At 47.3% G+C, this 24,044-nt stretch overlaps 1 protein-coding gene across 3 annotated transcripts in view; it reads left to right on the top strand.

Annotated features, from left to right (window-relative positions):
* Aplnr (apelin receptor) overlaps positions 1-24,044 on the top strand; it is a 44,879-nt gene that overhangs the window by 4,875 nt on the left and 15,960 nt on the right. Inside the window, exons 2-3 of one of the 3 annotated variants that reach the window (XR_009593877.1) lie at positions 13,516-13,670; positions 15,285-16,389. The exons of 1 other annotated variant lie outside the window; for it this stretch is intronic. The gene's annotated coding sequence lies outside the window, so the exon portion shown is untranslated. Of the gene's footprint in view, positions 1-1,297; positions 1,917-13,515; positions 13,671-15,284; positions 16,390-24,044 lie in introns of those variants that run through there. One more of the 3 variants, XR_009593878.1, reaches the window with a different exon arrangement.

The following is a 24,044-nucleotide window of genomic DNA, read 5'->3' as shown; positions in this document are numbered from 1 at the left end:
TTGCCTCATTAATGATTGCCCTGAGTTGTATACAAAAATACAAAATACAAAACACAAAAGTAGGCTGCCAAGTCGTGCGGAGTAAGCGTTCCTCCATGCCCCCACTTCGGTTTCTGTGGGAGTCCTAGCCTTGGCTCCCCGGATGATGTGTTATGAAAAACAAACACTTTCCTCTCCAAGCTGGGTTTGGTCAGTGTTTTGTCATAGTGAGTGAGAGAGTAGCTAGCATACCTCTGCTGTCATGGCTCCTAGAAGCAGAAGGCATCACTCACACACCTTTGCCTTCCTAACAGAGCTCCTGAAGGGAGGAGCATGGGATGTCTGGGGAAGAGAGCTGGGTACGAAGTGCTGGAAGGATGGACCACGGCGACAACTCTCCCTCTGGCCACCAGACATTCTCCCTTTTCATTTTCCATTTTTTAATTTATTTACTTTACATCCTCATCTCTTCCTGGTCCCACCCTCCCTCATCTCTTCTATCCTCCTCATCTAGTCCTCAGAAAGGGCAGAAAGGGGGAGTCCTCCTCCTCTACCAACTGCCCACAGCATCTGTCCTTTCTGTAGTATCTGGACAGAAGTCTTCTCCGAGGGCCCACTTTTGCATTAGGAGATGCTTCCTTCACGATATAGATATGGTATGATATGGCGCTTAACATGATGGTGATTTTCGATGGCTGTGTGACATGGAGGTTGTCTGGCTTCGCTGAACTTCAGTTCCCTCAGTCTTAGAAATAAATAGTCCTGGGTGTGTCTAGGGCTGCAGTAAAGACGCGCAGAGAATCACTCATCTGCTTAGTAGCTGTGTGGCCCTTATTAACATGCTGACCAAGCAAAATGAAACCAGAGGGGAGGTAGGGTGTCGGCTTGTCTGGCTGGCATTATTAAAAAACGGGTGTGTGTTGGTGTATTGTGCGCATGGAGGCCAGAGGTCAGTCTCTGGTGCTGCCTGTCAGTGTGCCCACATTATTTCCTATCATAAGGCTCTGATTCTTTCCTGAAATTTTTACTTGCTGTTCAGCTAGGTACAATGGAAACTGAGTCCTCGGACCCACATGTTTTCTCTTCTCCAGCACTGCACACGCGTGCTGCCACACCTGAGTTCAGGGGAATTGAACTCAGGTTCTCACACTTGCATGGCAAGCACTTTACCAAAAGAAAACCTCCCCACCCCGTTTTCCCACAGATGAAGGCAAGCCTGAGGTCAGAAAGTGCCAGAAGAAAGACATGTGATGCCAGTTCGTGTCTATCACCAAGGCGCAATGCTGCTTTCACTGTCATTCACTCTGTCTTTGAGCAGGTGCCCGTGGCCTCGAGCGGATGGCCCTGAAGGCTCCCTGGGCTCACACTCAGGCTTGTGGGCTGTGTCTCTTGCCTGGAGAAATGGTGTCAACCCTGACAGTACTTCCTCCAGCCTCAGCGCGTGTGATGTGTTGCTGATGGCCAGGGAGCAGCTGCAGCCCTCAAGAGCCCCTGGACACTGGGTGCTGCAGAGCAGCACAGCTGGCCTTCCTCCCAAAGGCTTGTCTTTCTGCAGTCCCTGTGGGTGGGAAAGGAATGACTGCAAACTGGTGTGGGAAGGAGAATTTGACTGATTTTCTCTTTTAGGAAGTAGCTCTGTTGAGATACAAATAATGTGGTAGCACCTAAGCACCCACTGAAGGTGTGTAATTTGGTGGCATTTGGTATATTCACAAAGGGCTGCCACTGTCATCACAAGCAGTTTCAGCACGTCTTTATCATCTCATGAAGGTATTTTATACCTGTGAGCCATAATCTTCTCCCTGCTCCCATCTGCCCAAAATCTATAGACTTGTTAATTCGAGACCTCTCATACACAGAATATAGTATTAGTTCTTAGTGACTTGCTTGTTTGGCTTAGTGCGATGACTAAGTTTAAATTTTTTAACTACATAAAATTAAAGAAATCATGTCAGTTGGCTGGTTGACTGCGTCTGTGTTTATGTGTGTGGGTGGGCACATGCCATGGGGCACATGTGGAGGTCAGAGGACAACGGTCCACTGTTTGCTCTCTCCTCGGGACTGAGCTCACGTCTTCCGGCTGGCAGTAACCTGCTGATCCATCTCCCCACCTGACTCTAAGCTTTAGTCGGGATACCATATTGGTTGGTGTTTCATTACTTTTTCTAGGGTTAGGTAAAAAGACACTGAAGGACTTCCCCGTGATAGGCGGTGAAGACGCTAAGCCATAACCCATCTGTTAAATATGTTATTTTGAGATGGCCTTGCTTAGGGTCCCAGGCAGGCCTTCAATTCCCAAAGCTTTTGTCTCCAGACTGAGTAGCATGTGCCGCCACAGCTAATGGCATCATTCCTTCATATTGCCAATAAAAGTCCATGCTGTGACCACACTACACTGTTTAGTGGGGGTTTGGCCTGCTTTTACCTTTGGGTCATTAAGATTAGTGCTTTCCTGTCGGAAATGTTGGTGTGTACTTTTAATCCCAGCATTCTCGAGGCAGGGGCATTTCTGTGAGTTCCAGGCCAGCCTGATACATGTACATATGCATATATGTATATATATATACATACACACACATATACATTTACATACATGTACCGAGTGAGTTCCAGGACAGCCAGGACCAAAGAAACCTTGTCTCAAAAACAGACCAACCAAACGGCCAACAAAGACTAATGCTTTTGTAAGCATTTGTGTATCTTCAGGAAGACCTGGTGTCTTTCAGGCTGTGCCTGGGAGTAGAGTTGTTGGGCCTTATAAGGCTCTAAGGACTGAAGGGACTGCAGGCCGTCTTCTGTCCACCAGCAGGACAGTGTTCAGATTCCCCACCTCTGGCGTGTCTCTGGTTTTATGTGTTTTCCCAGTGGCTCAGGATGCAGACCACCTTCCAGTTTTCTTGCTGTCCTTTCATATGCAAAAACATGTTTCCTTTTATTTTTTTTCTGTTTATAGGTGTTTTGCCTTCCTGCAGGTATGTGTATCATGTTCGTGCAGTGCCTCCTAAGGTTAGGGTATTTCGTTCCCCCTGGAACTGGAATTACAAATGGTTGTTCTGCCAGGTGGGGGCTGGGACTTGAACCCAGGTCCTCTACAAGAACAGCCAATGCTCTTTGTGTGTGTGTGTGTGTGTGTGTGTGTGTGTGTGTGTGTATTTTCCAGACAAGTTCTCTCTATGCCTTAGTTACTTTTCTAATGTTGTGATAAAACACCACAACCAAGACAGCTTATAAAAGCAAGTATTTAATTTGCAGGCTTATTGGTTCAGAGGGTTAGAATCCATGGCCATTATGGCAGGAAGCATGGCAGCAGACAGGCTTACATTAGAGTCACAAGGAAGGGGCACAGAGCTAGCTGGGGATGGCCTGGGCTTTTGAAACCTCAACGCCCAGCCCCAGTGACACCCCCCTTCTAACAAGGCCACACCCCCTGATTGTTCAAACACGTGAGCCTTTGGGGCTGTTGTGGTCAAGCCACTGCAGTGTTTTAGGTAGTTTTGACAATCCCGGGACTCACTGTGTAGACTAGGCAGGCCCTGAGTTCACTGAGATTCCCTTGTCTCTGTGTCTGGAGAGACCACACCCTAGGAAGTGCAATCTCTCCAGCCTCCTGAACTTTGGAGAAACAATGATTCATATTCTTTGGCGGTTTTTCCTTTTATTGTGCGTTGTAAATTCTTTATGTCCTCCTCACACGTCCCTCAGGTTGGCTTACTTTCAAGGCTATTTAGAAAAGGCCATTTCCTAACTTCCTGGTTCCTGTGTTTACTGGCTGGAGAACTACGGAAAGTAAACACTGGTTGGTACCGGGCACAGCCCACGGTCTTCGGAAGCCAACAACTCAGGTGCAGGCGTGGCGCGAATGGGACAGAGAGGGCCCTGACTCTCTCCAGCTTTCCCTAAGTGAGAAGGGTGGGCTCAGGGGGAGAGTGCAGGGGGCTGTCGGTGTCACCTGTGTGGTTCTTCCCTCTCTCCCGTGCCTCACGCACCCCCAAGGGTGAGGTTTCCTTCTCTCTGTCCCCTCCTGTCCTCCGGCTTCCTCTGAAAATGATCCGAAAAGAAACCCTTCTGAGAGCCGCTCAGGTGTGCGTGACAGGGACCTGGGAGGGAGGCCTGGGGACTGGGCAGTGTGGCCACGGTTGATTCTCAGGCGAGGAAGGGACGTTCCATTCTCACAGGCCTTCAGCCGGTCAGCTGGCCAGGCTCTGTGACTAAGGCCAGAGTGTAATCTTGTGAGGCGCTATTACGCCCTGGGGAGGAAGGAAGGGACGGCGGTGGCCTCTTTCTTTCTCCAAGAAGAACAACACTCAGTGATCTTGGCAGCATCACTCAGTGCTTATTAAGCTGTAATGCTGAGCTAGGCGTCGTGCTAAGCATCTTGTATTCCTTATCTGTTTAAACCCCAACTTTGAACTTTAAACTTGAAGGGTCAGGCAGCGTGTCCTTAAATCTCCACAAAGGAAGGTGAGTCCTGTGTATAAACTTGCCAGCTCCCACCCAGCAAGCAGGTGGTCTGATTGGAATAGCTGCACTTTTAAACTCCTTTTTGTTGCGCAGAACACCCAAGCTCGTGAACCCAAAGCCTGCACATGCTTATTTCTTGCTCTTGGTCTCCATCAAAGTTTGCACGGGAGGGAGTTACCTGCAGAAGAAAGAGCCCCAAGCACAGATTGGAAACCTGGCCCGAGGGCCGGGGACAAGGCTCAGAGGGCAAAGATATTCTTACAGGAGAACCCACATAAAAGCTGCACAGCAGAGTGTCTGTGGTCTCAGCATTTGGACCAGGTGATGGGTGGCAGACACAGGGAAAGTTCTGAAGCCCGTGGGCCAGCTCAGCTAAGGAAGGCAGTGATGAAGGGCAAGAGGCCCTTCCCTAAGAGTGGAAAGCAGGGACTAACATCTGAGGTTTTCTTCTGACTTCTACATATGTGCTGTGGTGTGTGAACACCCATCGTCACACTCATGAAAGCAAACACACACACACACACACACACACACACACACACACACACACAGAAAGTGAAATGAACAAATGGCCGCCCCTGAGACATGCCCAGCCTGCACAGGTTTTGTGTGATTGACATTAGTTGATTACATCGCCCTTCCCCAGGTTTCTGTCCCATACAATGAAGATAAGGAGCCTAAGTTACAAGGTTATGGTGAGGTCAGCCGAGTCTATGCCTGGGAGTATGATTTGTCGACTGCAGTGTTCTGAAAGGTCAGAGGTTGTTATTACATTGTTCGCTTAATTCAGGTCACATCCTGTCATTAACAGTCCCAACTCTAGATGATAGGAGGTCTGAGCCCTAGCCAGCAAGCTCAGTGTTGGCCCATTCTCCCGAGCAACCCTCAAAATAACAAAAACATGGTGCTGCCCAAGCACTGGGCTCAGACTGTATTTTAAAATATATATTTCTGGAGGCAGAGGCAGGTGGATCTGTGAGCTCGAGGCCAGACTGGTCTACAAAGTGAGTGCAGGACAGCCAAGGCTACACAGAGAAACCCTGTCTCATGAAAACCAAAATACCAAAACCAAACCAAACCAAACCAAACCAAAACAACCCCCCCCAAAAAAAAAAACAAAAACACAAAACCAAAAATGTAGTTCTTTGTGGATAAGTAAGTGAACATGTCTGGATGTGCATGTGAGCATGTGTGTGTGTGCGTGTGTATATGTGTTTGAATGTGAACACATGTGTGTGCTAGTGCGTGGGTAGCAGGTATCTTCTCAGTTGCTTCTCTACATTATTCTGAAATATGGTCTCTTACTGAGCCTGGTGTTCAGTGTGTCCACTGGCCAGCTGGCCAGCCATCCCCGGCATCCTCCTGTTTCTGCCCCTTCTCCCCTACATGCTAGGGTTACAGGGATATGCTACCATGCCTGGCTTTTTTTAGGTGGGTATTGGGGATCTGAACTCAGGTCCTCATGCTTGTGAGGTCTTGTGAAGCAGCACAGGTTCTGGGGCTTGCTTTGTTTTGTTTGTTTTTGTTTTTGACACAGGGTTTCTCTGTGTAGGCCTGGCTATCCTGGAACTTGCTCTGTAGAGAGAGATGAGGGGTACAAGGTGCATACCTAAACAAAATAAAGGCAATCTACAGCCAGGCTGTAACCAACACCAAATTAAATGGAGAAAAACTTAAATAAATCCCACTGAAATCAGGGACAAGACAAGGCTGCCCACTCTCTCCATATCTCTTCAACATAGTACTTGAAGTCCTAGTTAGAGCTATAAGACAACTAAAGGAGATCAAGGGGACACAAATTAGAAAGGAAGAAGTCAAAGTATTGGTATCCACAGGTGATATGATAATATAATGTGTTCCCAAAATTTTACCAGAGAACTCCTATAGCTGATAAACACTTTCAGCAAAGTGGCTGGACACAAAATTAACTAAAAAAATTAGTAGACTTTCTTTATACAAATGATAAATGGACTGAGAAAGAAATTAGGGAAACAACACAATAGCCACAAATAATATAAAATACCATGGTGTAATTCTAACCAAGCAAGTGAAAGATATATATGACAAGAACTTTAAGTCTCTGAAGAAAGTAATTAAAGAAGACATCAGAAGATGGAAAGATCTCCCATGTTCATGGATCAGTAGGATTAACATAGTAAAAATGGCCATCTTACCAAAAGTAATCTACAAATTCAAAATGCAGTTCCCATCAAAATTCCAACATAGTTCTCTTTTTTTTAAAGATTTATTTATTATTTATACAACATTCTGCCTGCACAGCAGATCTTACTATAGATGGTTATGAGCCACCATGTGGTTGCTCAGGACCTTTGGAAGAACAGGGAGTGTTCTTAACCTCGGAGCCATCTCTCCAGCCCCCCAACATAATTCTTTACAGACCTTGAGAGAAAAATTCTCAAATTTATATGAAAAAAAAAAAGCCCAGAATAGCTAAAACAATCCTGTACAATAAAAGAACTTCTGAAGGTATCACCATCTCTGATTTTAAGCTATACCACAGAGCAGTAGTAATAAAAACTGTGTGGTATTGGCATAGAAACAGACAGGTCAGTCAATGGAATGAAATTGAAGACTCAGAAATAAACCTACACACCTACAGACACTTGGTTTTTTTGACAAAGAAGCCAAAACCATACAATGGAAAAAAGATAGCATCTTCAACAAATGGTTTTAGTCTAACTGGATGTCTGTATGTAGAAGAATGAAAATAGATCCATTTATTACCCTGCACAAAAATCATGTCCAAGTGGATCAAAGAAATCAATATAAAACCAGACACACAAAATCTAATAGAAGAGAAACTGGGGAAGAACCTCAAACTTATTGGCACAGGAGACAACTTCCTGAACAGAACACCAACAGCTCAGGCTCTAAGATCAACAGTTAATAAATGGGACCTCATGAACCTGAAAAGTTTCTGTAAGGCAAAGGACACTGTCATCAGAACAAAATGACAGCCTACAGTCTGGGGAAGGATCTTTACCAACCCTACATCTGACAGAGGGCTAATATCCAAAATATCTAAAGAACTAAGAAAATTAAACAACAACAAACCAAATAACCCAGTTAAAATCCAATTAAAAATGAAGTACAGAGTGTCCTGCGTTGGTGGTATAGTAGTGAGCACAGCTGCCTTCCAAAAATGAAGTCCAGAGTTAGGCAGAGCATTCACAACAGAGGAACATCAAATGGCCGAGAAACACTTAAAGAAATGCTCAACATCCTTAGTCATCAGGGAAATAGAAATCAAAACATCTCTGATATTCCTTCTCACACTAGTCAAAATGACTGAGATCAAAAATTCAAGTGACAACACATGCTGGAGAGGATGTGGAGAAAGGAGAACCCTCCTCCATTGCTGGTGTGAGTGCAAATGTGTACAACCACTTTGGAAATAAATCTGGTGGTTTTTCAGAAAATTTGGAATAGCTCTACTTCAAGGCCCAGCCATACCACTCCTGGGTATATACTTAAAAAATGCTCCACCATACCATACATGCCAACTCTGTTTATATCAGCATTATTTGCATTAGCCAGAAAACAACCTAGATGTCCCTCAACTGAAGAATGGCTACTTAAACTGTGGTAGACAATGGAATACTACTCAGCCATTAAAAACAAAGAAATCATGAAATTTTAAGGCAGGTGGATGGAACTAGAAAAGATCATCCCGGGTGAGGTAACCCAGACCCAAAAAGACACGCATGGTATGTGCTAATTTATAAGTTGATATTAGCCATAACGTACAGGATAACCCTACTACAACCCACAGACTTAAAGAAGCTAAGTAACAGGAAGGGCCCAAGGGAAGATTATTGTGGATGTAAACATGTTTTTTGTTTTGATCCCAGGTGTGGGGTATGGGACAGGTTCAGATTGTCCACAGCAACAAACTATATGCCTGGTGCAGATACTGAGAGGGGTTCTTTGTCAGCTGCAGATTGTTTAAATCTGAGGACTCTGGAGAGGGAATAAATGCCAGAGCTGAGAGAGAGCTACGAGAAAGAAGAAGGCTGCGGGTGCTCCTCTCTGCTGCTCCAGATTGTTTTTGATGCAGTTGGATGAGAAGAAGTTACAGATATCCTAAAATGAAGATTGGACTTGCCCTAAGGAACCCGATGACCCTAACCAGCAGGAAGTAGCTGAGGAAAACTATGACACCTCTCCCCACTAACCCTTTCTCTCTCCTACCTGATGTTGGGTGTTGGAAGGGATTAGAGTAAAGAAGGGGAGAAGAGGACTTAAGAAACTAAAATAGTATAAAAACTAATGCTAACAGAAGATGCTTGAGTCTCATTCAGAAGAGGAAATAAATAGGCATTGGAGGTGGATGGAGGGAGGGAACTGGGTGGGAAAGGGGCTGAGCAGGGGAATGGGGGTGGGAGGATATGTGTGGGGAGACAGGCAAAGCTAGGAGAGAGAGCAAATATCAGTGTGTGTGTGTGTGTGTGTGTGTGTGTGTGTGTAACAACTCTGGAATGATCCAGAGACTTGGGATGGGGGAGGCTCTCAGGAGTGTATGGGGTGACTGTAGTTTAGGCTCCTAGCAGGGGATAAGGAACCTGAAGTGGCCATCTTCTGTTTCCGGGTGGGACTTGCAGTGGAGGGGTGGGGACACCAAGCCACCCACAAAACCTTCAACCCCAAATTTGTCCAAATTTGATGTGCATGGATAAAGATGGAACAGAGACTGAGGGACTTGAGATCCATTCCATGGGAGAAAGCCAACCCTTGACACTATTAATGACACTCTGCTATGTTTGCAGACAGGGGTCTAGTGTAACAATCTTCTGAGAAGCTTCACCCAGCAGCTGATGGAAGCAGATGCAGAGACCCACAGCTAAACATTAGAAGGGTCTTGGGGGTCTTGTGGAAGGGTACAGGGGGAGGACTGAGGGTGCTGGAGGGGTCAAGGACACCACAAGAAGACCTACTGAGTCAACTAACCTGGGCCCATGTGGCCTCACAGAGACTGAACCATCAACCAAAGAACGTGAATGGACCTTGACACCCTATACACACGTAGCAGATGTGCAGCTCAGTCATTATTTGGGTGCCCTCTCTGACTCTGTTGCCTGCCTTTGGATCTCTTTATCCTAGCTTGCTGCCTTGTCTGGCCTCAGGATAAGGAGAGGATGTGCCTAGTCCTGCCGTGACTTGATGTACCAGGGTGGCTCTGAGGAGAAGAGAATGGGGGATGGAGAAGAATGGGGGGACTAGAGGAGGGCTGAGAGCAGGATTTAAAATGAATAAATAAGTGAGTTAGTGTAAAAAGAGTATAATAGACAAAAAAAGATACTATTAATGTTATTTTGCAAAAACATATTTTTGTAGCATAATATGTTAATAAAAATATTATGAACTTGAAAAAAAGAAGGAAAGAGAGAGAGAAAGAAGGGAATGGAAAGAACTTTCAATTGAAGATAGTTTGAGGAGGTATTCATTCATTGGCTATTTCCTGACCATTGGCCAGGTACCATATAATGTACTAGGCACCAAAGATGTAGTAGTTGCCATAGACAGTGAGGTCCTTCCCCTCAAGGAGTTGATGGTTCAGTGGTTCTAGGGAATCAACATTCTCAGGCCTGTGAGGAGGAAAACAGACATATGACGCCATGGGTCAAATGATGGAGTAACCAGGGGGTCTAGGGAGACGTTTATTTGAGGATGAGATGCTTCAGCTGGTGTGAGAAGGAACAGAGTAAAGCCTGGCAGGTGGAATGACTGTGCTGGAGGGAAGCATCGTGGTGGAGGGAAAAACACCAGCTGCCAGAGCTGTGTGGTGGAGGAAGCGAGGAGATGAAAAGAGCAGAGGAGACCCATGTGTCTACAGCACAGAGGAAGGAGGGGCTGCATGAAATGGAGCTGAGGTAGGAAGGAGCAACGTCCTGTGGGCCTGGAAGTCCACTCACATGGTTTTGTTTTTTGTATTGGTTACTTTTGTGCCAGTGTGACCAAAATACCAACACAAACAGTTTAATGGAGAAAGATTTTTTTTTGTTTTTGTTTTTTATTTTTTCTCACAAACTCAGAGGGTAATGTTCATGTTCACGGTCACTTGGTACCATGGACAGAATGTCATGGGAGTAGGGTTGTGTGTTCAAGTCATGGCCAAAAGGAAGAAAAAAAGGGGAGGGAAGGAGGAGGAACACACACACACACACACACAGAGAGAGAGAGAGAGAGAGAGAGAGAGAGAGGGAGAGAGAAAGATGTGTATCCTGGGACTAACCCCTAATAATTTACTTCCCGTAGTTGATTCTGCTTCCTAAAGTGTCCACAACTTCTCAAATATAGTGTTACCAGCTGAAAACCAAAACTAGAACAACATGCCTGTGGGCCACATGCCATACTCAAACCACAATAGTTGTATCTTTGAGTTAGGGTCTGGAAGGATTTGTGAATGAACAGTAGGATAGGAAGGGGAAGCAGCATGTGTAAAGCAGGGAGCTGAGGCGGAGCCTGTGCACTGGGCTGGTGTTTGCCTGGAGAATCCAGCCATCCCCAGTTCATAGATTAGTTGTCCCAGCCACGAACTGGGGCATTCTCTTGCTGGTTCTTGTTCCATCCCTAGCCCAGTGAAAACATAGTCTGGGTTCTTAAAATCTGCCGTGGGAGCAATTGCAATTGATGGCTTAGTAGTCAAGGATGCTTACTGCTGCATCATAGGAACAGAATTCAGTTGCAAGTACTCACATTGGTATGTTCATAACTGTCTATAACTCCAGATCAAAGAGTGCTAACACTCCCTTCTGGCCTCTGTGGGTACCACCCACACAGACACAGACACACACACAGACACAGACACAAAATCTATCTTAAATCACCATCACCCTCATAGCTTTCTATTGTCCTCTAAGCACTATTTCTACTAGCTTTTGATGAAAAGTAGCTGATTTCAAATTGAATGGCTGCAACAATTTGTCATTCCTCAAAATCCTGTGGAAATTTAGTGGAAGGTCCAAGAAGGCTTGAATGATGCATTTGGCATTTTGATGCTCTTCCATCTGCCTCCTCCTCTCTTAGGCTTCCTCAAAGAGGGTGGATCTAAGACCAAGATTTATGCCACGCTGCTAGGTATATAACATCTGGTGAATGGCTTCATTCACTTTTCATAGGTTTAGTGTGAGTGAAATGTGTGTGTGTTAGAGAGAGAGAGGAGAGAGGAAGAGAGATAGAGAAGGTTTTCCCTGTGAAAAAGAATCGGTATCAGTTTTATATCACTATTAAGTGCGTAGAACGAGTTCACCTGTTGTTGAACTGAGGAGCACTCACTGTCTCCAGTGTCACACATTACTCACTTCACTTCAGACGCTTTTAAAATAACTCCGAGAGTCATTTTTTTTATGACACTCTCTTGGCAGGCGTATGGGGACAGGACAGTCAGTAAACTTATAAACAATAATGATTAATAACTTCCACAGATGATGGAGGGAGAAACAGGTCCTGGGAACACAGGTGAAAGAAAGAGAGAAGGGGGGAACATGGGTGATGGGGAAATGGAGGGAGAGAGGAAGGGGGGCCTGGGAATACAGGGGATGGAGGAATGGAAGGAGGCAGGAAGGGCAGGGCAGGGCACACAGGGACTTCGGTCCTCCTGAGTTCTTTGCATGTCCTATGCAGGTGAGTGATGAGAGTGCTTCACCTTTATGATCACAAAAATGGTGAGGCTGGAGAGAGAGCTTTGACAGGAGCTGCTCTAGCATAGGACCTGGGCTTGGTTCCCAGAACCTGTGTGGAGGCTCACAGCCATCTGCAAGTATAGTCCCAGGGGATCTGATGTCCTCTTCTGACCTCCAAGGTACACGTGTGGTGTACACACCCCCCCACACTTGTACACATAAAACAAACAAGTGGAGTTAGTAAGTGCAAATGTCTCATTGCTGTGAGATGACAAGTGCTCCTCATGGAGTAGTCTCCAGTACTGAGACTGCCGCCCTTTGGAGCATCTCTCTGTCTCCTCTGTCTCTCCTCTCTGTTTCCTCTCTCTGTCTCCTCTCTCTATCTCTCCTTTGTTTCCTCTCTTTTCTCCTCTGACTCCTCTCTATCTCCTCTCTGTCTCTCTTCTCTGTCTCCTCTCTCTATCTCTCTCCTCTCTCTGTCTCCTCTCTCTCCTCTGTCTCCTCTCTCTTCTCTCTGTCTCTCCTCTGTCTCCTCTTTCTGTCTCCTGTCTCTATCTCTCTCCTTTCTCTCTGTCTCCTCTCTGTCTCTCTTCTCTGTCTACTCTGTCTCATTTCTGTCTCTCTCTATCCCTATGTCTTTCTGTCTGTCTGTCTCTCCCTCTTTCTGTCTCTTTCTCTCTGTCTCTCTCTATCTGTCTGTCTTTCTGTGTCTCACTGTCTCTTTGTCTCTCTCTGTTTGTCTGTCTCCCTCTCTCTACCTCTCTGTCTCTCCCTCTCCCCCTCTCTATCTGTCTGTCTCTGTCTTCATTTCTCTCTCTCTTCCCCTCCCCCATCTGTCTCTCTACCCCCTTCTTTCTGTGTTTCTATGTCTCTCTGTGTGCATGCCTGACACTATGTGCTGAGATCAGGGAACAACCTCGGGGGTCAGTCCACATCTTCCACCTTGTTGGAGGTGGGGCCGCTCTGCAGTTTGCTGCTGCGTATGGTAGAGTGACGGGTGCAGGGGTCTCCAGAAGTCTCTGCCACTGCTGAAGCGGTTACAGATGGTTGTTGGTTGCCATGGCTGGGTGCTGGGAATTGAACCCAGTTTTATTTATAGTGTGTGTGTGTGTGTGTGTGTGTACTAGGCAACTGTGTGTGTACACATGCAGGTCGAAGCCAGAGGTGGATGTTAGGAGGCTTCACTCCTCATGCCACCATCTTAGTTTTTGAGTCAAGGTCTCTGAGCCCAGAGATTACCACCTGGCTGGGACATCGCTCTCTCTGCCTCCCAGCACCAAGACTGCAAGCATACACAACCACACTCAACTTTTCATGTGAATCCTGGTGCTCCAGACTCAGGTCCTCGTGATTATGTGGCAAGAAATTTACTGAGAGACGCTTTTTGCCAGCAACACTGATTAAAATTTAACTTTGGTTTTGGTGTTGGCAGTTTATCCCAGGGCCTGGAGTGTGCTAAAGCATGTGGGGCACCATGGAGCAACGTTCTCGGCCTGTAATTAATTAAAATGTCTCTATGTGCCTGTGTCTGCCATGTCGGATGGAGACGGTGCTGAGCTGTATGGCTGCCTCACTAGAGCGTCAGAGGTGAGGAATCTTCAAACACCACAGCTTCTGTCACAAAGCTGGTCTCCTTGACCCGATGTGTCAGCCCTGGCTTTCACCCCAATTGTAGCTCTTCCTGATGAACTCACAAAGAATAGGCCCTAGCTGCCCTTTCCTGAGAGGTGACAGGAGAGTGTTTTCTGGTGGCAGGGGGTGAATATCTTACTTTCTTGACGGGAGGCTGAGCATCCTCCCCCTGCTTCCCCCTTGGTCTGAGGAGCACCCCATTTAGCCCTCAGTTATGCTTTCCCAGATAGGCAGAGAAGAGCTGTACCCACTGCCTGCATATTCCCTGAGCCGGAAGCCAGGCTGGCTGGTGCTCAAGGTTTAATTAGCTGAAATAACTGCACACAATCATCTTTAAAATGATAGTGGTTAAAGCCCAGGCCTCAGCGCTGGTGGTTATTCAGCCACCCTGCATGAGCATCCCATTGCCAGCTCGGCTGTGCCAACGAGGCTGCCAGCCTGTGTACATGGATCTAGTGTGCCCAACTGAAGCGCCTCTCCTGCCGCTCTCTCTGTGTGATGGAGAAGACTAGACAGAGTGTTTGGGGCTCAGCCCTGCTTCTATTCAAGGACAGAGGTCACTTCTCGAAAGGAAAGTGCTTGGGGTGGGGGAGGGGAGGCTCTGTAACAGCATCAAATACTCTCAGAGAGTAGCAATCAGAGGGTCCCCATGGAGATCACAGACGAGGAGAGACTGGCCCTGGCTGATGAATGACTGCAGCACAGCCTTTTGTATCTGGAAACCTGCTTCTTTGTTTGGAAAATGGAGGGCACTCACTTTTATTTGAAAACAATTCCATTTTATGTGCCTGGGTGCTTTGTCATAATGCATGTCTGTGCATCATGTCCATGCCTGGTCCCTGAGGAGGCCAGAAGAGGCCAGCGAAGACCCTGGCCTGGAGTTACAGATGGTTGTTGGCTATCATGTAAGTCTGCAGAACCAAATCCAGGTTTCCGCACGGCTAGAACTGCTTATCCCCCTCCGTGGAAATGGAGAATACTCACTTTAAGGGTGTCCTGGGGAGTATTCTGTTAATGTAACTTAAGTTATTATTATTTGCAATTTCACTTAAGTATGCTTGGCTTACTGGCAATGCTCACCCTTACCTCCCAACCAGCCCAGTCCACACTTTTCACAAATCTCTCTTAACGTCCATATCTACCTGTTTTGTGGCTCACCAAAATTAATCTGGGACCTCTGCGTAACTCTAGGTTTGGAGCTATCGGTTAAGCTTGTTGTCTCGCAGAGGCCAGAGAGTGATCCCCACTCTCCCAGAATCTATTTTAGCCAATAGTTAGAGTTAAAGGGCAGTGCCCCACGAGCCCCTCCCCTTTCCCTGACTGACTCTTGATAGGGATGGCCTGTGTAGGCCCGGAGCAGGGAACTACAGTTAACGTGGTATTTAAATATTAACTACCTAACTGTGGTGCTGGGACTGAGTCCAGGGCCTGGATGCTGGCGAAGGGCCTGAGTCCCACCCTTTGTCCCTGTCTGGGCGTTCCTAAAGGATATTTGTACAAGTGACGCTACGTTAGCCAGTGCTCCCACGCCTTCTCCTACTCTTTGTCTTCTCTCTCTCTTTTTGCCAGGTCTTTGGAATACTTGATAGTGCAGAATGTGGGGAAGGACTCAGTCAGGAGGTTCAAAGGAGCTGATGACCCAGAAATAGCTGTGTCGCTCAGAGCCACCAAGACTTTCTCTGCAAGACTGGGAGTTTAGAGGAGAATGAAGGAAGAGGCGGGGATCAGGTTCCTGCAAGGACATTCCATGCATATTCTCCTCAAAAAGTCCAAGTAATGGAGAACCCTCCAAAGCCACTGGCTAATTTGTACAGAACAGTGGAACTCGGAGACAGAATGACATGAAGTTGCTCTTTCCTAGCATCAAAGTTGGAGAAATGCAAGCAAGACTTCCACTTTGTTAACCTAATTTATCTTCGTTAAGTGATGTGCTGCTCCTACGAGGGCTCATTTAAGTGTTTTAATACAGGAGAGAGGCGACCGAGCAGGATGCCACTCACTGACCAGCGATTTATACAGAAAGGATTGTTGCAGGGCTGGAACGAGGGAACCGGTGCTTCACTGACAGTAGGTACAGCGAGGGGTGAGCTAGGGGAGTTGGGTAGCTTTGACATCTCTCTAGAAGGCAACAGCAGCTGGCAGAGAGGGCAGAACAGTGCTCTTGGCAGAGAGAAACAGCACCACCTAGGTGCTCTGAAACTGAACCGGGAGAGGAGATTCTGTGTCTGCCCACTCAACAGAATCTGTGACAGCAGGCATCAGCAGCTACTGGCTGAAATGATGGCTGGATGCGGCAGGAGTCATGGCTCACTGGGTAAGAGCTTTTGCTGTGGAGGCTCTGCCTCCCGAGCTCTGCCTGCTTCTGCCTCCTGAGTTCTGGATTAAAGGCCTGCTACCCCCATGCCTGGCTGGAAGGGACTTCAGTCATCCCCCCAAAGCCACTAAGTGTGTGTATGTGTGTGTGTGTGTGTGTGTGTGTGTGTGTGATAGGGTCTCATGTGTAGCCTTGGCAGGCTTGGAATTCCCTAGGTAGACAGGCCTCAAGCTCACAGAGATCTGCTTGCCTCTGCCCCTGAGTACGGAACTGATGGTATATGTCTCTATGCCCAGCAAGCCATCAAATCATTTTTAAAATTTTATTTTTAAAACTGAAAATAAAATCATTTTCACACAATACATATTGTATGAAATATAATCTCCCTCATGAACTCCTAGATCCTTGCCAACTCCCCACCCTGCTAATTTCATACTTTCTTTCTTAAGAAAGCAGTAAAAATAGAAAAGACAAGCAAACAAGGACTAAAAAAGTGAACAAAGTAACAAACAAAAAGAAAAGAAAGAAAAAAGGGAAAATGAAACAAAGAAGGAGCATGAGAAACACATATCCATGCAGACAGACAGACAGAAAGACACACACACACAACCACCACAACCACTAAAAACAAAACAGGAAACCATAATATACAAGCAAAAGACCAGTAAGGTTAAAAAAAATACAATTGGGTTCACTCTTTATTGGCCATTTACAGCTGGCCACAGGGCCTGCCTGTAAGTGTGGTTCATGTATCCGGTGAGATTCTGCTGAGGAAAACTATTTTTTCCTTTGCAAGTGACTGTTAATTGAGTTGTTTCTTGGTTGGGACATTGTATCCAGTTCCCCATAGTGCTGGGACCCCAGCTGAGTTGGATCTGTGCAGGCCCTGTGCATGCTGTCACAGTCTCTGTGAGTTCATGCATGTGTCAGTCCTGTTGTGTCTGGAAGACATTATTTCCTTGGTGTCGTCCATCCCCCTGGCTCTTCCAATTTTCCCACCTCCTCGTTTGCAGAGTTCCTTGAGTCTTGAGGGGTTTGATGAAGATATTCCATTTAGGGCTGAGTGATCCAAGCTTATCAGGCCCTGCATTGTCCAGTTGTGGGCCTCTGTTAGTTCCCACCTGCTGCAGGAGAAAGCTTCTCTGAGGGAGGCTAAGTGAGACACTGATCCACGAGTCCAGCAGAATGCCCTTAGGAACAACGTTATCATTATATCTCTTTAGCAGATCAACAGTGTTTGGTTTTCCCCCACGTCTGTGGCCGATCTATTCTCAGGTTCTTGGCTATCCGACTAGTGTCAGACATGCCTATCATCTCACGGAGGGGGCCTGAAATCTAATGAGAGAGTGCCTGGTTCCTCCCACAGTGCTTTGCCACTATAGCAGCAGTGGACATTACAGGCAGGTCCCCATTGTAGACAGGCTAGGTTGGGGTTTACCTTTCTTATGTGGTAGCTCATAGAGTGCCTTCCGGTACATGAATACCAGTCAGTGGGGGTGAAGGCTCTACTTGTGAGCCAGCTTGATTACTGTTTTCAATGATATATATGTGTGTGTGTGTGTGTGTATGTTATCTTCAGAAATAGGGCCTTACCACCAGTTCGTGGACAGCAACCGACCGACTTATGTCCCGCCCTTTATGTGCTGGGAACTGAATCCAGGTCATCATGTGTGCGCGCTCCGCATTTTACCAAGCGGTCTCTCCACCCCTTGGTAGTCTTCTTTTGAGCAGAAGTTTTCATCATGTTGTAGAAAGAATGATTCCTGGTATCCTGTGAGTGGGTGGCGTTGGATATGTGCTTTTTAAATAAGGCATGTTTATCTTATTTCTTTGTGTGCTTCTGTGCCTGCGTGGGCGTTTATGTGCGCCACATGCGTGCAGGTAGTTGGGAGGCCAGAAGGCATCAGATGACCCGGAACAAGAGTCACACAGGCAGTTGTAAGCCATGTGAAGTGGCAGTACACATTCGTAACCTCCGAGCAGTCTCCCCAGCCCTGGTTTTGGCTGCTCTGACGTCTTTGTCAGGTCTGACACTGGGCCCTCTCACAGAATTTTCATTGCCTGCTCTCTCCCTTTGGAGTCTTGTTTTTCTCTTTCTCCATAATCTGATTTATTTGTTGAGAATTAGACATTGTAAGAAACATAGCATAGGAACTCTGCAGACAGATTCTCTTTGCGACTTGTTTTTGTTGTGTATTTATTTTCTTAGTGATGTGGACCACTTTTGTGATGCCTGTCAGATAAGTTCTCACAGAGTGTAGGCTTGGCCACATAGAAGTTTCCTTGGGATGCCTTCCTTCAGCGGGCTCTGTTTGACTCTCTGAGCTGTTAAAGAATCTGTCTGTTAGCATCACTTTAGATTTCAATGACTACCAGCTTTTGTCTGAGTTTTCACTTTGTTGCTGTTGATCTCCAGGATGGTAGTTATTTTAGACATGTGCTGAGAGCAAGGCTGAGGTTAGTTCTGGCCTTGTAGGGTTCATAGCTATCTCTCACCCTGGTTCTGACTGGTGTCCTAGAAGGCTTATTTCCCTGGCTTCGATGGTCCTACTGGCTTTCTCTTCCTAAAGCGCTCCAAAATCTCCGCTACGCTGAGAGTGACTTTGACTTTGATTTTTACCTACTCTCCATTTCAAAAAGAACCGGTTTCTCTGCCTTGAGCTCTGGAATCCTCTGCTAAAAGACTGTCTTCTCCTCTCACAACATTTCAAACCCTTCTTCAGAGCGGGGCAGAGGTAGTGGCCCGGTTTTCCTGGAGCGAAATTCCGGCTTCATCGGGCAGGGGTAATCACCTCCGCTCTGGACTAGTCTGTCCCAGCGTGAGCCTCCGTGTTAGAACAAACATGAAGCCACATGAAGACAGTGAGATCCCACCCTTGCAGAATGCTGCTTGCCACACTCTGCTCCGTAAGAGCCGAGGTGGAGAAAGTGAGGCCTTCCTCATGTTTTGACATGTTACTAGGGATTTGCCTTTTGCAACTTTGGAGTATGGGGGAGTAAAGAGGATGACGTGTCCTTCCTAATGAGTTATATACGTGGCTTTTATCTGGGAGCCCTGTTTTCTTGGCTGCATCTGCCCAGATTGGAGCTAATACCTGAGCTGGGGAAAGAGGAGAGAGTGAGCATGCCTCAGCCCAAGCTCCACAGTTTTTGGCTGGTCTTACTGAAAAGTGGGGGCTTTGAAGTGATGTTCCATGTGCTCTATGACTTCTGGACAATTTTTAGAGACTTCTGCTGGTTAAGGTTAAGGACCTTCATTGGTTATGACTTCCTGGGTTAAGTCCTCAGGCTGCCACCCGGGAAGACCCCTCCCCCAAGCAATCTCGATTAAAACATGGGCTATTCTGCTGGAGGGGGTGCTGGAGTACCTTCTTGTTTTAACTGCACTGCTCTAGTGAAAATGTGTCTTCTTTTCTTTGAGCCATGGCAAAAGGGTTTCTTAGGCCCACTAACCACTTGCAGCCTAAGTCTTTGGTTTCCATGTCTCACTGTCCAGCTCATGTTTTTCTCCCATGTATTTGCTCCGCCAGAAAATCCAAACACAGCTGACTTCTCAGTCCTTTTTTAGCTGTCATCTTCCTTCCTAGGATTCCGTGGTCCCCACCTGGGTTGGTCCATGTTTGCTACTGGCCTTCTCTGGAAGCCCATCCTCCTCTATTAGTCATTGCAGGAGGGGAGTCCTCCACATTCTAGCCTGGCTTCTGATTCACTTACTGATTACTGAGAGACTAATTGCCCCTCGACACAGCAGCTGAGAACAACAGGTGCCGATGTCTTACAGTTTCTCTGCATTAGGAAGCGGCTGTGGTGCAGCTGGTCGTCTCCAGCCAGGGAGTCAGTCAGCTGGGGCTGCAGTCCTCCGCAAGCCTGGCCGGGGCTGCAGACTCTGGCCGACAGGACCATTAACCGGTGGCTGCAGGTCTTCGGTCCCTCAGCAGCTGCTGGCTGGAGGAAGCCTCCTTGGGATCCTTGCCGCCTGTGTTCATCTCCAGGGCAGCTCACAACATGATGTCTGACTTCCCACAGAGCAAGCCGTAGAGAATGGCCACCCAAGATGTAGGCTCGCCTTTCGTCACCCGAGTGATGGTCCATTATTATTGTTATTGTTACCATTGTTGCCACTCATTAGTTTACCCCACATTCAAGATGACAAACAGGAGGCAGGGTTCACTGAGCCAACTCTTGGTGCCACCTGCTACAGACACCTTCTCCTTTGTTATGTTCTTCCCAGACTCCTGTCTCATACATTCATGCTTTAACTACCAGCTGTGCATGAGAACAGGAGGAGGTGATTCACGAGGACACACACATACAAACTCACACTACACACACTGAGACTACACACACACACACAGACTTCTTTGCATTCCATAGATCTCACACAGCTGATCACCCACCATCTCTCTTGTATTAAAGGCTCCTGAAACACCCCTTAGTGTCAGGCCTGGTCCTGTTCCCGTAGTCCCCATGCATTAAGTGTGGTACAGGCTAAGGTGTGGAACCAAGTGGCAGGAACTTGACCCCCTGAATTTTCTCTTGCTGTTAATAGTCCAGAATTAGCTGGTGCCCAGCTCTGAATTTGTTATCTGGTTGCTGTGCAGCTCTAATGAGCTGTCTTGATGCCCATGGTCGACGTCTGTGTTCCAGTCTACTGCAAAGGGGAGACACAGGACGTGAAAGCGAGTGTGTTCTCCTGTGAATGGACGTGCCCTGGCAGAAGCACCTACCACAGCAGGCTTGCCCCCTCCCGTCCCTAGCTGGGCAGCCGTGCTCCCAACAGGAGCGTGGTGGTGTTTGTATGGCCCTGGTCTGTCTTCCAGGAAAGCAGTCCGCAGCTGAGGCTTCTTAGAGTAACTACCGAGGAGAAGGAAGGAAGGAGGAGTTCCAGCATGTGCCCATTGCACGGGCTGATTGGCGGAACAGAGACACCAGCACTTGTAGAAATTTCACTGCAGGTGTGAGCTTGAACAGACGCCTGGCTTTTGGAGTTTGTAGCAAGAATGAACACCAAGCCCAGTCTAGTGGTCTCTACAGAGCGTAGGGTGGAAAGCAAGAAGGCGTGCAGCAGGGGGCGGGTGGGAGGAAGTGTCACTCTGCCTGCTGCAGGGTCATTAGAGCCTTCGGTGCAGAGGAGAGGGGGTATGGAGAACAGAGCAGAATGTAGGAGGAGATGTGATTGTTAGGGAGGAGGGCGTGGGCACAGGGGTTTGCTCTCCTGTTCTGTGCCCTGTTTCCAAGAGTGCCACTGTCTTCATTTAGGTCCGGAGAACAGGTAATCTTAGAGTGGTCCTGTCGTCTCCCCTTTCCTTACACCCACATCTCATCCTAAGTCTCAGCCTGCTCACTTCTCTTCACTTGGAACAGTGTGCGTTTAACCCGGGCGGCTATCATCTGTGGTTGGGATCAATCAGTATCTCTTAATTGCATTCTTGTTTCTCCTCTTCTCCAACACACCGCTAGTGTGGCTTTTCTGTCAGGCACCCGGGCAGTGTCACCACCACACCTTGCTAATTGAAACCTTCCAGTGCTTTCCCCTCCTCGGAGGACAAAGACATTCATCAAGGCAGTTTGGAAACCTGGTCCCCGGTCTGCCTTCTCTTTCAAAACTGCCCCTATCCTTCTCTGTTGCAGCCTTGCTTGGCTCTTTCCTGTGCTGTCTCTTCTCCAGTCTGCCAGAGGAAGGACCTCTGGACTGTTCTTCCCAGCGCTTCTGTAATTGTAATCCTTTTCCTCTGCCTCCCTCCTCCACCTCCCAGTTTAGCCTTGATCTTCCCCAGGAGGGGAACTCTTTCCTAAGTTTCCCAACAGTGTAAAACTCCTATTCCACGTGCACCTATCCCGGTCCAAGACGCGGCACGCACTTCACAGTTTAATACAGCACAGTGGCTCCTCATATTTCGCAATATGCTATCTCATTATTTAAGTACACATTTTATTTTAGTTTTGATATTAAAATCATGTATTTATTTTCTCTCTTCTCTCGTTTTCTTCTCTTTCTTTCAACAAGGTTTCTCTGTGTAGCCCTGCTGTCCTGGAATTTGCTCTGTAGACCAGGGTGGCCTCAAACTCGGATCCACCTACCTCTGGGCCTAACAGGGTGCACTGCAGCCCAGCTTAACAATTTTATTGTATTTCAACCGACACGTAGCTGTGCATGTTACAGGTAGAGTGTGATCTTCCAGTTCTCGGAGGGACTGTGTAGAGACCACATCCAGACAGCTGGACGGCCTACCACCTCTTGTATTTTGAACACTCGAAGTGCGATCTGTTAGAACTGCACGATTAACTGCTGTTAACCAGCACCCATTGTACAACAGGGTAAGAGTCCTGTCACCCCGACTGCTCTCCATCTTCTCTGTTCTCAGGAGCTAAGCAGAGTTGGGCCTAGTTGATACTTGAGTGTGAGAAGTTAATCCCTTCTGTGCACCTGAATTTATGTCCCCATTATCCACATCCCCTATTTTTTTCAGGCCGAAAACGATGCTCCACTCCCTCCTTTGGTGGCACCAAATTTTTTAGTTTTCACTTGTTGGTGAGAACATGTGGTATAATTTTTAATTATTCCTTGAGACAGGGTCTCATGTATCCCATGCTGGCCTTGAACTTGCCATGTAACTGAGGATGATCTTGAGTTTCTGATCTTCTTGTCCGGAGTTCTGAGATTCCAGCATGTGCCACTATGGCCGGTTGATGTGCTAATGGGGATTGAGCCAGGTGCCTGTGCCAGCGAGGCAAGCACTGTCTCGTCTGAGTCACATCCTCAGCCCTCAGAGTTTCCTAACGTTCCACCTGAATGTCGTGAGTGTGTGTGTGCGTGTGTGTGTGTGTGTGTGCCACTCTGTTCCTGAGGCAGGCAGGGGACAACCCCAGGTGTCAGTCCTTGACTCCCTCCTTGTTCAGACCCCAAGTTGGCACCATCTGGCTTTTCACAGGTTCCTGGGATCCCAACTCAGGTCCTCACAATTGCGTGAGCGCTTTACCACTGAGCCGTCTCCCAACCCTGGTTATCTTCCAGCAGACATCTTGACTAAAAGGCCCTGGTGTGAACATTCCCATGTTCACGGAGTGTAGACATCTCTTCCCCACACTGATTTCCCTTCCTTTGGAAACACTCAGGGGCGGAATGCCAGGTCAGGTGGCAGTCCTATCCTTCGTTTGTGAGGACCCTCCACATTGTTTTCCATAGTGTCTGTGACAATTTATGTTCCTGCCAACGGTGGACAAGCGTTCCCCCTTCTCCTTGCCAGAGAAGTCATGACAGGAGAAATAGGAGTGTTTACAGGATTCTGTTATAGCAGGTTTAGAAGTACTGGGGATTGACCTGAGGGTCTTACACACAGCAGCACACTCATCCTTTTCTTCCGGAGAAGACTGTTTCCAGCATGAAAAGCCTCTCAAAGTCAGACTCCACAGAGCTCTAACTGTAGCTAGCAATGCACTTTTCCCTTATCGCTCACTAAATGAATCTCTGTCACACAAGGCTCTAGGTCCCATGAAGGCGGAGGCCTAGCTGGTGTTTTGACACCACTGGGCTTACACTGGGCCCTTTCCAGAGGAGAAACAGGTGACGCTGGTGAGTGAGTGGCTTCCAGCTAGATCTGGAACTCCAGCTCTCTCTGATTGCTGATTATCTGTCTGCCTCTCTCTGTGCTGAAGTTCACATTCTTTTCAGAGTGACCAGAGCCAAAGAGAAACGGGCCACTACAATCTCAGTCTCTCCCCTCTCTCCCCCCCGCTCATGTCAAGTTTCTATATAGTGTTAATCCCCCCCACAGTAGAGACCGGGTACCTTTGCAGGGTTACGAGTAGACATCGTCTCTCGGTACATACTGGACCAACTTGCACACACCTTTTTAAATGCTAAAATTAGCAGGTACAGCACAAGAGACTCAGAGTATAAAGTCCGTGATATAAAAGGTCCAGATAAAGGAGTTAAGAAAGGTTTTGTAAAAAGTGCACTTTAAATTTTTTCAAAGCTTTTGCGTAGCCGTGTATTCCATACTGAGCAGGCTTTG

Source organism: Meriones unguiculatus, chromosome 8 (assembly GCF_030254825.1).
Source record: "Meriones unguiculatus strain TT.TT164.6M chromosome 8, Bangor_MerUng_6.1, whole genome shotgun sequence".
Classification (NCBI taxonomy): Eukaryota; Metazoa; Chordata; class Mammalia; order Rodentia; family Muridae; genus Meriones; species Meriones unguiculatus.
This window is presented reverse-complemented; position numbering and strand designations above follow the sequence as displayed.